Genomic DNA, 14,778 nt, shown 5'->3' with positions numbered 1-14,778 from the left:
TGAAAAAAAAATTAAAAATTGATCCTTTACAGTTTCATTGTCATACTGTCCCTTAATTCCACATACTCCTTAGAGTTTGGCTTAACCCCCCCGGTAGGTACATGCTAGCGGAACATACAGATTTGAGACTTTTGTTTTCTTCCATTTTAATATATAGATGTCAATTTGAAGTAATTGTGAAAGAAATAAACTTAAAAGAGGGGAGATGTTTGCCGTAAGAGAGGAATGACACAATGGATTTGCTCTGAACTGCCTGGGATCATTTAAAACCAATGAATTAAAAATCAGATCATCAGTGAGGGCTATAATTTACACTACAGAGCTGATAAAGCCTTTTGTGTTCATATTTACAAAGAAAGCATTAAACTACAGCGATTTTTGATTTTTTTTCCCACCAGGGAGAAATGTGAAACTCAATTTTACCCCCGATTGGTAAGGTGCTAATTTGTCTGACAAGTTGTTGGAATCTCAGCATGTTTGAGGTATCCTTGATGTATCAACACCTTCATGCTGAATGAAGGATGCCTTTAATGTGTAAATGTTTAGTACATATCCTATATCTCATTAGCCAAGAACAATACAAACCACACACAGGCAAGAAGGGTCAGAAGCAAGCTCCTAGAGAAAAATCTTTTATGTTCTAATTAAGTGAGCAAACATTTGGAAAATGTCTCATTTGCAAGTAGTTTATCAAAAAATACACTTGAAATTTGCAGCCTAACTTGTGTCCTAAAGGCCTGAGGAACCTAATATTAAAGGGTGCCTCCTCAGTCAGAGTGCCATGTTGTAATGCTGATGTCTGAAGGTTCTTGCTACACGAAATGTCACAAAATAGTAAGAACAGTAGAAGAAACGCAGCTGTTAATAAACCCACAAAAGTATACTTTTCCAAATTATTTCTGTTAGCCTAAACCTTGGTAAGTTATATGTAACTTCAGAAATATAGCATTGTTGACTCTTTGGTGAAAATGAAAACTTTTCTAGGGAAAATGAAACCATTTTCTAAGGAAATACCATCACTGTTTGAGTGGAAGGTAGAAACTCCAGTTTCATTTCATTCTGTAAGAATAGTGGCATCAAAAAGGAGCCAAGCCAGTGAAAAACAGGCACTTTAAGAAAAGCTGGTAGAAACGTTCTCAACTGCATTGAGCTGTGGCTCCCATGGAGAGCAGGAGGCTGGTGGTCAGGTAGGCAGCGCTCTTTGCTAGGTATCTTCCAGTGGAACTTTTATGTTTGTGAGAAAAATGATGACTCTGACCGAGGAACTGGAGGATGTGGTCACGCACTCTCAAATGGTTATCACTGCCATTTTCCTAGTTTTCACTGGCATTATGCTGCTTCCCTTTGAGAAAGTTTTCCAGGCTGAGACAAGCGCCCGGTTCACATGCAACAGGACTCAAAACTAGAACTTTTGGTCCTTTGCATTTCTGGTTGTTACCTTTAGTCTCCTCCAGGCTGTAGTACTTCGGATATTTGATGCCATGTTTTTGATAAATACAATGCAATAAGAGGAACAAAGGGCAAACAAAACCTGCAATTTAAACATAGCAAAAAAGGAGCTAGATTTTGCTACCATATTTTATTACAAAGACAGAGGTACAGCTGAGTAGTACAGGCTTCTGAGCAAGGCCAGAGCCTCAGTAGACACCAAGCCCCTGCTGTGACGTGGGGCAGGGAGAGACTTGTCTCCTGCAATTCATGGCCTCAGGAGGGCACAGAGTTTGCCATGTTCCTGAGTTACTGCAAAAGGCTATCAAGAACACGGCTGTGGATGTGTTTATATAGCAAAGGGTTCTTACCACAAAGCTGTAACTTGTCTGACTAACAAATTCTGCTTCTCAGCAGACCTAAATAGTCTATATAGATCCATTAACTAACACAGTTTACTGACTATTATACTGAGCAATACAGAGTGTGAGTTTGTTGCAGTTGGTATGTCTGGGAAACAAGTGGTCTTATTTGTCTGGCATGAATTGCATTAAATATATTTATGAAAGGAGACTTAGAAAACCAAAATGTAGACAAAGATCTTCTCAAAGGTGTCTTAAATATTCCCATCTTGAAGAATTAAAATAAATAAATAAATAATCACCTTTTGACAATCATCATGATTACCAGTATTTCAAGGCAGGGAACACATTTTCAATACTATGATTGAATGTTGGAAAAATAGGTCTTATTTGTATTGTTGGTGAGGGGCATAAAAATTACCTGCATCTATTTCCTTGTTATGCAGCTTTTGAAACCTAGTATTTAAATAAGTCTCTACAGTGAGCTTATGAAATGTTGCAAAATATTTCTTCCAGCCTAATATGTTGGTTTTCCATCTTTGTTTTAAATGTTTGGAACAGCTCCCTCTGCCCCACACCAGAGCCAGAGTGAAGTGGTGGGCACTCTGGGGCATTTAGGTCTGGGAGATTCAGAGTCTGCCAGGGCAGCCTCACACTGCCCCGGGGCACCCAGGCTCCCTGCTTTAGCTGTGCCCATTGCTTCCCTGCTGCCCTCCCCATCCGCACCCCCACCGCCCTTCAACAGGCAAATGGTGCTGGGAAGCTGCTTGGCAGCCCTCAGCAGGGCACTGCTGTCTGCTGCCACCGGAGCAGCCTGAACAGGGCTGGTGGGCTTGTTACCAGCCCCGTTACCTGTTCCACCCTGGCTCTGGTTTAGGTAGTGCCTCTGGCTCTGTCTAGACCAAAGCATAAGGTGGGCATGGGCCCATGGGGAGAAACGTGGAGCTCCTGCTCCATTTGGAGCCCCTGGAGAAGGAGACCTGTCTCACCCAGTGTTGGCTGTGGCCCTCACCAGCACCACCGTCTCAGCAGGCCATGGGGAACGCTTCTGGGCTGCAAACTTCTGGCTGCTGCGTTCTGGAGCTGCATAAAAATGGTTAGAGAACCTCTTTTCATTGCCGTTTATCCACATTACACAGAACCAACATAATGCCATTTGACAGTTCAGTTGCAATAGTGCCCTCGTCTTGTGTATCGCTTCATTCCTTCTTTCTGCTTTTCTTTTCCAGGGGTTGATCCCTTTGAACTGCTGAAACCTGATGACTCACAATCAATAGTCTGTGAAACAATCAGGTCAGCAATGCGAAGATTCAGATTTTCTGCCTCTAAATGCAGATTGCTGTGCTGGGCCACTGAGGTGAGTCTGACCTAAGCTGATGCGTGATAGAAGAACAGAGTGGGAGGAAAGGGATTAAAAATACCTGGAGACATGTTGAGCTGTTAATACATGTCTGTGGGAAATATGGCTGCGTAAACTTAAATAGATGTGACCGACAAATGTCATTTTCTTGTTAAATATTAAATCACTGATGGACCTGGTGACTGGAATTCTAAACCCCGTATGTGGCACAGCAACTTGCAAATTGATCAAGAACATTCACGAACCCAGTCATCAGATCAGCTTTTCCAATGAAGGTAAAACAGGAGCCCAGGGTTTGGGTATTTTTGGTGTATGTGTGGTTTTTTTAATACCAATAGGATTATATTTATTTGTTCCATGCAAACAGAGATTTGCAAGACTAGCCTGAATGGCAGAAGAGTTCTAGGGTGACATGCTTTGATATGAAATGCAAGTTTGGATCCAGTTCCTAAGAGGAGCTGAACCCAGGCTTCTCAGCTGGATCTTAAAATAAAGTTAGCACAGCATCTCTGAACGATTTGGGTGACTTCTGTGCAGATGGACATATTATGTGGGGGTTAGAGAAACTGGCATCACACTTACCCTGCAGTCTAACTTGCCCACCTCCGAGCGGATCAGTGCTGGCTAATACATCCATTTTGGTTTGGTTCCCATGAATACAACAGGACCTCATGGTAGCTCAATTACACCCAAGTTTATGTTGCACTCACAGAAGAGAATAAATGTAAGGATCAGACAGTCAATCAATGAAAAGATGCAAAGGGAGAGATTTTCCTCAGATTATGACAAACTGGCGTAAGTATGATCCCAAGGAGTGCTGAGGTATCCAAAATGATACAGACAGTTATGTCCATTAAAAAAAAAAAAAGTGTCTGCTATTCTCCACCTAAAAAAGAGAGAATATCTATGACGTTGAAAAAAAAAAAAAAAAGAATGTGCCTAATATGTAAGCAGGTTGGGATAACAGTACTGTGCGGATGGAGTGGCAGCGAGTGCCTGGAGTTGTGGGTGAATGGCAGGGCTGTGCGGGCATGGTCACACCGGCCGGCTCGCAGCGCTGCCTCAGCCTGTGGGCTGGAAGGCAGGGTGGGCTATTCCTAGCCCAACACTCACACAGAGCACTTAGCCCTAACAAAAAGAACAGAAAGAAAGTTCTTTTTGACAAAAAGGTTGGAGCTTCTTTTGTGGTTTGAGGCTGTCATCTCATGAACAGTCTGTCCAAGACATTATTGCTAAAGTGATTAAAGAAGCATTGTGGCAAGTGTTCCGAGTGCACAAGATGAACCACGGCGGCTGGGTGCCCTGTTTGTGTGCCTGGTTGGCTGAGGAAAACTCTGGATTAGTTAGCTGTGTAAATACTCATGATCATGAAGTTGCTGTAGGCTTTAAGTAGATTCACTGTGTTGGTCTCAAATTCATGTTCCTATTACTAAGAGAATTTACTAAGTACTGTTAAATATTGCCCTTATATTAGTGTCTGGAGCTCCTCAAATTAGAAAAGCTGCAAGAATTAGCCAGTCCTAATAAGGTTTGGTTTCTGCTGGGAATAAAATTAACTTGCATCAATTCAAAGAAAACCTACTGTAATGAGGTTTTCCTGCTGAGAGTGACCAAAACAGATCATAGGAAGAAGCACAACAAATAAGTAAAGAAAAAAAGAAAAGGCTGGGAAGGTAGAACAGGTATGTGAACATATTTTTCATGGGCATTTTGACTTTCTTGCTGTATTCATTTACTTTATGTCACAGTTTCATGCCATGCAGTTTCATGTCATGGTAGCAATAATCTTAACAAGAACAAAATTCTGTCTCTGATCTAATGCAAAAGGGACAAGTATTTATATATTTAACTTCGATTTAGATGTCTGTACTGAAGTCAGTGGGAGTTAGAGGAACTTAATATACTTACAGATCTTGTGATTGTTCTCTTCAAATACCATTTTTCAAATCCATGCATAAAGTTCTGGTTTTGTTAGGGTAATGATCATAGAGCTTTTGTCTACTCCTAATTGATAGAAGTAAATATTCATTTCAGATCTGAGTCCAACCCTCAGATGCCTACATGTTTATTGCTGCAGATATTGAAAAGATTTGCAAGGGGTGCATGTGCAGAATTGTGAAATCAGACCTGGATCCTTGGAACTGCTTTTTGGCTGTAGGTGTATGCAGAGCAGAGCGCTGCTGTTTTCCTCTGGCTCATTTTTAATTTTGGGATTCCAGTAGGTGAAGCTAAATGCAAACCCCTCAGCGCTGACCCCTCCCACATTCTCATTTGCAGCTGCACATTCTGAACACTGTGGAGGCAGATCACAGAGCAGTGTATGATCTGCAAACATGTATATGATAGATGAGCCACACTAATTGTTCAGGTTCATGATGGGTATCATGGATAGTTCATGAAAAACCCATATTTTGAAACAAAAATATAAAGATGTAGGAAAAGATAAATTTACGCCTTTGCTTCTGTGAAGCATTTTGCCCCAAATACCCAAATGTCAACACCCAAACAAAACCACAGAGTTTATTGTCCCTATCTCTCAGTAAGGGTGTTTGCCTGCACAGTGTTGGGATCAGCTGTAAAGATGAAAATTGCACTTGTCTCAGATCCATATTCCACTCCAGTGCTGCTGGGAAGGTCTGGTAAAGCCTCTCCTTGGTTTTGGGCATGTTACATTGAAGCATCAATGGTGCAAGTTCAGGTAGGCACGTGTTTGCAATGCTGAAAATGCTCCTGCTGAGAGCTGGATGGGCTTTCTAGCTGCTCCAGCTGTTTTCCCTGCCAGGTTCTTGGCAGCCTTTTGGGGTGCATTGGGTTGTCCATGTGGCACTGGGCCCATCATACTGCCAAGACTAAGCAACACTGCAGAAGTCATGGGTCTGCTCCTGGGTATGTCCCCTCAGATCCTTGGTCTTCCCAGATAGCAGGAACTGGAATATAAAATTGCTCTGCTAATTCTAGACTCCTTTTCCTGTCCTGTCATATAGGGGCATGCATATATTTAACATATACATTCACAAACTATCAGCCTTAGTACTGTTACTGTCTTCTAGATTAAGAAAAGCTATTAATTGTTAACTAAAGCTTCAGCTCATTTAGAACACTGCAATTCATTCACTCAGCAATACAGTCAAGAATATACCTACTGGGCAGTTCTTTGTCGTGTCCCCCCCCCCAAAAAAAAAAAAAAAGAAAAAAAAAGTTCCCCAGGCACAGAGGGTCATTTTCAAGGCTTGTATCTATCTAAGGCATTTGAAGATCAAGCCCAAGCGGTCTGTGGAACTGTTTCATACTCTGAAATCTAGTTCTTCCAAAACTGGTATCTCCTGATAAAGAAACAATATGCTGGCTGTGGAGATAACAGATTTCTGAGTGAGTGGCCTGTTCCTCTAAGGTTTGCCCTTGGGAGCGAGCAGGGTGACCTTTGCACTCCAGTGGGTCTTGGACACAATCTTTTTATCAAAGAAACCACAATCAACCAAAAAAAACCGTAACCCCTAGCTTCCTCTTGACATAAAACAAAGCATCCTGGCGACTCAGGCAGAGTCAGACTAATGTTGAACAGATCTCAATGATCTTAGTTCAGCTCAAACTGAAACTTCATGTGTGTTGGCAGCACTCAAAGTACAGGATTTTGTTTCACTTTTTCTAAGGGAAAACCTGAACAGAACTTAGCAGCCAAACCAGGACTTGACACCTGGGCACTGAGGCAGGATTTATACTTGGTGGTGTCTTTTCCGTAGGCACCTGAATGGAATCAGAGACAGCTAAATGCTTCCACCACCCAGAGCTCCTCATGGTGCTTGTGGACAAACTTTCAGATCTCTAAAGTATCAGAGCATTTTAAAAAATGTTGCTGATGGCTTTTGAAGCCCAAATGGGAGCTGGGCAACACTGCGAAAGATGTACAGCCCCCCCGTTCTGTGCCGGTGCCCCCAGCTCAGAGGAGCCGCTCTGGTTTCTCAGGGACAGCATTTGGTTGTGAAATTAATTTCTCACAGGGGCCCTTCCCTCTTTTCCAGTCTACTTCAAAATGACAGGCAGAACCAAAATCCCATTCGATTAAAAGAAAGTGAAAAAAGGAGATGAACTCCTAGCAAACAAAGAAAAACAGTTTGAAATTTTTACTTCAAAAGCACGGCAGTATTTTAGCAGCAAGGACTGAATTCATTAACACTGCCTTATTCATGCTGCTACCATTAAGAGTTTTGCAGTGTTACTGTTCAACTACTTTGAAATAGTTCTACCCAGGAGTGAATCTTTGCATTCGTTTTTAAAATAATCACTTCCATGTGGAAGCTATGCAACTTTACACAAGTCTTTACCATCAGTCTTCAAAGACAAATAAGAAATAACAGGCTTCCTCATTCTGGACCACTTTCCTTTTCTATTCACCCTCTCCTACCACATTTCCTTTTCTTGTTTTTTCTCCACCAGCAGCTACTATGGTCACGTGCTGGGGTAACACATGCATGCATGCACATGGGCACACAAATGAATAGGCTCAAAGAATGAAGACCAGTACCTTATAACTGCCCTAAGTATTACTCTTCATTTTTCATTTTTCTTTATCTTCCTCTCTTCCTTTTCCCTTTCCTTTCTACCTGTCTGCTGCCTCTGCTGGAATCTTGCAATGCTGTTAACTGCCATGCTGTGAGCGCAGGGTTCTCTGCCGCCCTGGCCCGCTTCGGTGTGCAGCACATGCTGACGCGGAGTGCGGGCACTGCCTTTTGCAGTGCCAGGGCCAAAGCCTGTGACCCCCATGAAGTCACCCTGAAGTCGTTCTGGCCCAGTTAGATGCAAAGTTTGGCTGCTGTTGTAGTTTTTTCTGTGTATGGCAACCGAGACCGAACCTAGAAGATGAACACCGTGTGGGATGCGGGGGCTGGCGCAGGAGGCTGGCGCTGGCTGTGGAGGGTGGCAGTCCCGCCAGGGCAGGTGTGGGTGAGCCCACTCCTGCAGCCCCCCACCAGCTCGGCCGGGCTCCTGGCTCTGGCATGCCAGTGGACGCAGTGACTGGTCTTTGTAATGGGAAGGGCTGGGAAGCAAGAAACACTGACGCCATGCCAGCGGCACCGTTACCATCGCTCCCTGGGTGAAGCCAGCTGTACGCTGGCAGCCAACACACACCACCCTCATCAGGGGGTTCCCATCCTAAGCGTGTCTGCAGCTCTCAAAGATGCTATTGCACAGCTGGGCCCTGCGTGCTGCGGAACCGTTGAAGGAAAAAATGAAGACTGGAGGTAAACCAAACATGGCTGACCTCAGCACGGCCGGAGGTGCCATGACGGCGGGTGCGACAGGTCTGACGGGCGCCGCTGCCCAGCCCAGCGCTGTGAGCAGCTCCGGGTGAGCAGCTGTACGTGCGGGTGGCAAAGGCTCCAGTCAAAGGAAAAGGTCTGGGGACTTTTCAGGAAGCGCGTGTGACAGCAAGGAATATTTTCAAGTCAAGGTAATAAATAGTACATCGTGAGGGAGGGGTTTGCCTTTGCTAATAGAGGGGGGATCCGAGGAGCAGGTATGTCGCTGTTTCTAGCCCCCCAAATTCGTAGCCGTGGGGAAAGGGAGGGGGTCGATTTTTTGTCAGCAGACGTAGGTTTGACAGAAACAAACTGCGGTTCCTTCGAGCGCGGGGGGGCGGCGGCACCCGATGCGCTGCGCGGGCCGCGGCTGCCATGGCAGCGCCTCTACCGCCACCTAGCGGCGGCGGCGGGGGGGGCGGCGGCGGCGGGGGGATGTGGCGGGGGTGCGGCGGCGACGGGGAGGGGAGCGTCGGGCGTCCGGCGGCGACGGGGGGGTGGTGCCTCGGGGGGATGCGTCGGGGGTGCGGCAGGGGGAGAGCAGCAGGGACATGCGTCGTCGGAGGGAGCGTCGGGGGGATGCGGCGGCGGGGTATGCGGCGGCGGGGGGAAACAGCGGTGCTCTGGGCCGAGCCGCCCCCGCCCGGGGTGGTTGCGCGCGCGGGGCGGGGCCGCGGTTCAGAGCCCGGCGCGCGGAGGTGACGCGGGGGTTTGGCAGTGACCCCGCACTGGGAATCCCCGCTGCCTGCTGGCTCCCTGCTGGCTGCTAGTTTTCCCTTTAACATCGCCATCTGATGTAAAACTCCATTTGCTTTCCACCCCGTTCCCTCTTTAGAGCATCTTGATTAACTGCATAATTAGAAGCAGAATTGGGTCTTAAGCCACGCACCCCCCACCCCAGACTGTTGCTGCTTTTCGTTTTAACTGTGTCCTGTCGTCACCCAGGCCATACTACTAAGAGGCCGTGATACTCTGATACCATATAGCAAGAAAAAGTTAAAAGTCTTGTTTTCTAATCTCTTACATAACTCACTTGTCTTGTACCAGCTCGAGAAAGATACTGGAAGTGGGAGGACAGGAGTATGCGTTTCTGAAGATGGGCTTTGTAACTCCGAAGTGATGGACTTCCGACGGACAGAGACGATCCATGGAAAAGCAGGTAAAATAACAAATTACACTGACCTCACTTCTTAAACTGCTGCTGTCAGTCGATGTAATTCCTACCAGTGAACAATACAAACATTTTGACTTGCAATCTTGTACACACTTCAGTAATTGTTACCTAATAGAAATTTTCAGCCATGGAAGTATTTCTTTTTCTACTCCCTCAGAATCATGAGAATTTTGACGTGATACAAGTTCTGTTGTAAAGGGCACCTTGTCAACGACAGCAGTCACCAGAGCATCTCTGTAAATTGCGTTGTACAGAACAGTCATGTACATACAACTGTTATACTTCATAATAAAACCCAGCTTATCACCAGGGACAGAAGGCTTTGGTTTCTTACAAAAAAAATACTGTCAGACCAGACAGTGCTTTAATTGGAAATTTAGGTTCTCCCAGCTGCTTTTGGCTAGTTAAGTCTGTTCAAGCTCCAGCCTGAGCAGAATAGGTAAAGGTTTATTTTGGGTAATTACAGAGCTGGTGGGCACAGACTCCAACACTGTGATTGCATCCACGACTCCTGCATTCCCCACTCCAGAAGGCGACTGAGACCACAGCAGCCTTCACAGTTGCTCCAGCTGTGTTTGCAAAACAGCTGGATCAGGCACAGGAGCTCTGCTATCCAGACTCTCCACCACACTCCTGCTTTCGAAAGTCATGTAGAGATGTGGTTTTGCCTCCAAGTGGAAGAGATCTGTAAATGATTTGAAGGTTCAGAGTTCAGGGGTGATTTGGAAAAACACCCATCGGGCTGCAATGCCCGAGGGGCAGCCATCTGGTTAAATAGAGTGTCTGGGTATTTCTGGCATTTCACCTCCTGACTGAAGTCAGGAAAACTCCAAGAAAGGAAAAACATGGAAAAATACATCCAGACGCTTCCAGACTTGGAAAGCAGTTTCCTAATGCTTAGTCAAAGGCAGAAGTCAGTTCTTGTTGTAACAACCCACCCCTCTTTGGACTAGAAAATAGCCAGTGCAGCAGTTTCCTTTAAAATATCAGATAAGCAGCATAAATAGCTGCCCAAGAATCAGAGATATGACTAATTCCTATTCATTAAACATGTGCAACATAAATAACTACTTGTTTCATTACTCATTAATTACAGTGAGATGCCTCCAGCTCTGTCACATGTGTCCAGGTCTACTTCCACACTGTCTCCTTTGAATAAATCCATGTTGTCATTCTGCAAACTTGTACCAAGAGAGGAAATGGGAAAGGCTGTGCACCACGGGCATCCCCCTCCTCCTGTGCAGCTCTGGTTCCCAGGGATTTAAGAGATGGGCGTTAGGGGGTAAGATTCAGCCACTAATTTTGTTGCTGGCATTACATCTTGTATCTGAGGTATATTGCGAATACAGTTCCCAATACATTGCAAAAACTTCTGGGGAGTTTTGTAATTCACCTCAGCAGTATGTGTAAACACTCTTAATGGATGTCTTTAATACTGTCTTCCTGCTGCCAGGGTTTTCACTGGGTCACCGTAGTGGCCTTGGAGCTTTCCCCGGGGCTGCGCATGTGGCCACCCAGCCAAAGGCAGGAGAAGCCATGCCAGTTGAGTCCCAGGTGATCACAGTGTCTGACTGAAACACACTTGCTTTTGTTTTTTTTAAAGAAAACACTGAGTCACAAAAACTTAAAATACCTTAAATACCTTGTAAATGGATTGATTTTGAGGGGAAAGTTCTCCAAACAGGGTGGACTTTCTATGTAGAGAAAAAAAAAAAAAAAAGAATTCTTCAGTGATCAGGGAACTTGTGTGCAGGAGCCCTGTAGTCAGCAAAGCGCAGTGAGTTGTGAAGTAGTTGCTGAGGCTGAGAGGGAAACAAGCAGGGCAAGGATCTGAACCTGCTTTACAGACTAGTTTCCCAGTCCTTGGTTCATGGTCTCAGTATATCCTGCTGATGCCAATCCATTTTGTAGAGCTAATTAAAAAATGGGTAAGTCAGGGAGAAAACACCCATAAGCCAGCAGTTAAAGCAGCTGGGCAAGCTGGGGACCAGGCGTGCCTAAACCCTCGATCCAAGCTGGTCAGGGGAAAGACTTGTGCACGGGTTTCTCCTGTGCAATGGACCTAGGGGTGATGTTGCTCCCTGCAAACTTAAATGCCTCAACTGCTTTTTTTGTGATACAGCCTACCCCTTTAGATTAAAAATTGGGACTTCTATTTATAGTGTCATTTTTACCTCCTATATCTGTCCCTTTTAAATGCTCCACTGTTCAGTCCACAATTGCCCTGAAAGGATTAATTTTGTTTACCTTCAGAACTAAAGCTGTTGGGAGCTGAGGATGCCTCAGAAGTAATTGTATTAACAGAAGGTGGTGATGCGAGGTTAAGGGGAAGTGCAGGACCTGAGTGCTACAAATGCCATCAGCTACATCATGGAAACAGATGTACTCTCTTACTCCGTTGTGCATATGGGGAATAGACTCAAGGTCAGGGTCTACTCTGAACAACGAAGTTTTTTTGCCCATTGTTCTACTTTTTACTTTTCAGAAGGGATCCTAGCTTTTTTTATTATTATTATTTTCCCCACTTGGTTTTCTGGTCACTGTGGACAGCTTTCAGAAGTCGTTCTACAGAAATTCTGTCTGGCTTTAAAAAAAAAAAAAAAAAAAAAAAAGAAAAAAAAAAAAGAAAAAAGACATCCTCATTTTCAACTGCTGGAGGCAGCAGGTGAGCCTATGGGGAGCACCTTAACACCCCCAGCAGTGCTGTGGCAGGTCCGGGGCAGGCTTGGGGCTGAGAGCGGTGGTGGGCTCTGCCCCTGCTGCATGCCTGCTGGCTGCGGCTCTTGGGGAGGGGGGACAGCACGGGGAGGAGAGCTCAGCACCCCTGCCACGCAGCCACCTGCCATCAGCAGTTCCTAACGGTCAGTGTGGCACGTTCAGCGCCAGCACTTGGTGATGGGCTTACCTAAATGGTGGTGGCAGTTTTCCTTTAGCATCAGAGGCACAAGGGGCAGGGGCAACGCCCGGGCTCGTGCTAGTTCATCTGCTGGACTCCATGGGTGGCTCGGTGAGCACCACAGGGGAAGCCAAGATCAATTTTTAGCAATAACTTTACGTTATGCTGTTCTATAGTTGTGCCAGACCTTAGTGTTACTCTAATGAGCATTGTAGAAGATGTATACACACATCAACTTGATTTACTAGGAAATCAAAAGATAATGCATATTTACAGCCGATAATCAAAAATATACCGGATTTATCTGTTGACAGAGAAGCACTACACAAGAACAGAGCCTCAGAAGATTCTACAGGTCAGCCAGTCCTGCCTTCAGCAGCCCGGCTCGAGACCCCCTTGCCCATATCGCCATGCCCTGCCTCCCTCCTGTGACCTTACAGAGACGCTGTACATCGCCCAGCAGCCATGCTTCTGCACGGAGCTGAAGCAGCAGGGCTTGGTGTTGTGCCGGGCTTTGTTCCGCAGAGTTCTCTCTCTTTAAACCATGTGTTGAATTATAACGGTGTAAGTAGGAGGAAAACTAAAACATATTTCACTGAGTTCTAGAAAAGCTCTGAATGGATGTAATTTTTATCAAGGTTTTATGGGCCCTATCCAAACACCAAACAATTCTGCTGTACCATCATATTTGAAGTGAGCTGTTGTATTACATATCTAGAGGTGGCTACAGCAATGGCAGTGCACACGGTTTGTAGCCCCTGTCTCAGGATTCAAGGCTGATGTGCAGTGATGAGGTTTTGGGTGATGGGAGGAAGGATTGCTAAGGTTAGAGCTGGACATCTGGTTTTCAGAGGTATGATGGGCTATTTCTAGGGAGTTTCAAAAGTGCTCAGGATAGAGCTCTTGGGATTCAGGAAGCAGCAGCACAAAGTGCTCCTGTGTTTTTCTGATGCAACTGAAGTTAATGAGAGTTTTACAAGCTGGTCTTGCTGGTCAGATTAGGGCAGACATTCTCCCAAAAAGGCTGTTCACAGTTGCACCTCTCTTCTGTTAATGAGGTGGGGGTTCATGGCTAGAAAGCTGAGCTAAGCAGCATGAGAAGTGTGGTGTGTTAGTGCTGGGCCGGAGTGCAAAGGATATCCCTGGCTTGGCTCGCAGCGCCGTGTTGTACCTGGCCTTGGTTACGTTACTGAATCTCTGCGGGATGTAGCTCTCTCTTGGAAAATGGGAATAAGTGGTATTTTCCTACCACACAGCAGTACTATGACGAGCTGGTAGCTCAGGTGGCTTATATATGTGCAAATGTACTAAACTGCTCAGCAAGCTCCACTAGCTAATTAGTTTTTGGACCTGAGTTTATCTGGTGCGACTAACTAAATTCCACTGTAGCAATTGCAATGGATCCAATTTCTGGACCTTCTTTAACTTTGCAAGTTTGTGGAAGAGAACTTTCCTCTTATATATACCACACTTGGCAGCACTTTCATCAGGAAAGGAACTGAACGGCCAGGATTTCCGCCAAATTGGGCTGAATGTATGTGGAAGAGATTGTGAGATTTTTGCTGTCTTCAGATTAGAAATGCAGGTTAGCCTACGTTTGTATTTGAACCGGATGTTAGTTCAACTCTTAGCTTCACATACTGCAATTTTGACTTTTCTTAGTCAAAAAATACAGATAAAGCAACACAGAATCAGGAGGAACTGGCCTCGTTTGTGGCACAAAATGCCCTGATGCTAGAGAAGTGAGGGAGCCCAAGGGGCTAGCTCATGGTGTTCATTCTCGCTCAGCTACAGTGAAGGCAGGTTAAGGATAAATGAGCAAATGTCTTCTTTCCCCTGTGACTCCACCTCCTTCGGGCATCCTGCCCTGTCCCCACCCCTTGCACTTGTCTGCATGTCTTAATGACAGTATTCATGCAGCTGGTAATTTATGTGCCTGATTTACCCAGAGCCTTCCCTTCAGTTATTCATAAAATTTGAGATGCAGTACGTATGTGATTCGTTAGGCTCCAAACTCCAGCTTAAAAAAAAATCACAAATGTCTTAAGGGCTGGGCTCGAGCTAGAGAAATCTTAAAAGGAATAATTTCAGCTAGCAGTTAGCTGTTAGGTCCTCACTTTACACCTAGTTACAAAAGTTTGCCCTCAAAATAAATACAATGCATATTGTAACATAAGCACACAGCCGTTCGGCTTCGACCGAGGCAGTTTGATGTTCTGCTCTGGACGACAGACAGAGCTGATCCAGTTACCGAAACCTAC

The sequence above is a fragment of the Falco rusticolus genome, chromosome 11, assembly GCF_015220075.1.
Source record: "Falco rusticolus isolate bFalRus1 chromosome 11, bFalRus1.pri, whole genome shotgun sequence".
In the NCBI taxonomy this organism is placed as follows: domain Eukaryota; kingdom Metazoa; phylum Chordata; class Aves; order Falconiformes; family Falconidae; genus Falco; species Falco rusticolus.
The sequence above is the reverse complement of the archived record's forward strand: the minus strand, read 5'-3'. Positions refer to the sequence as shown.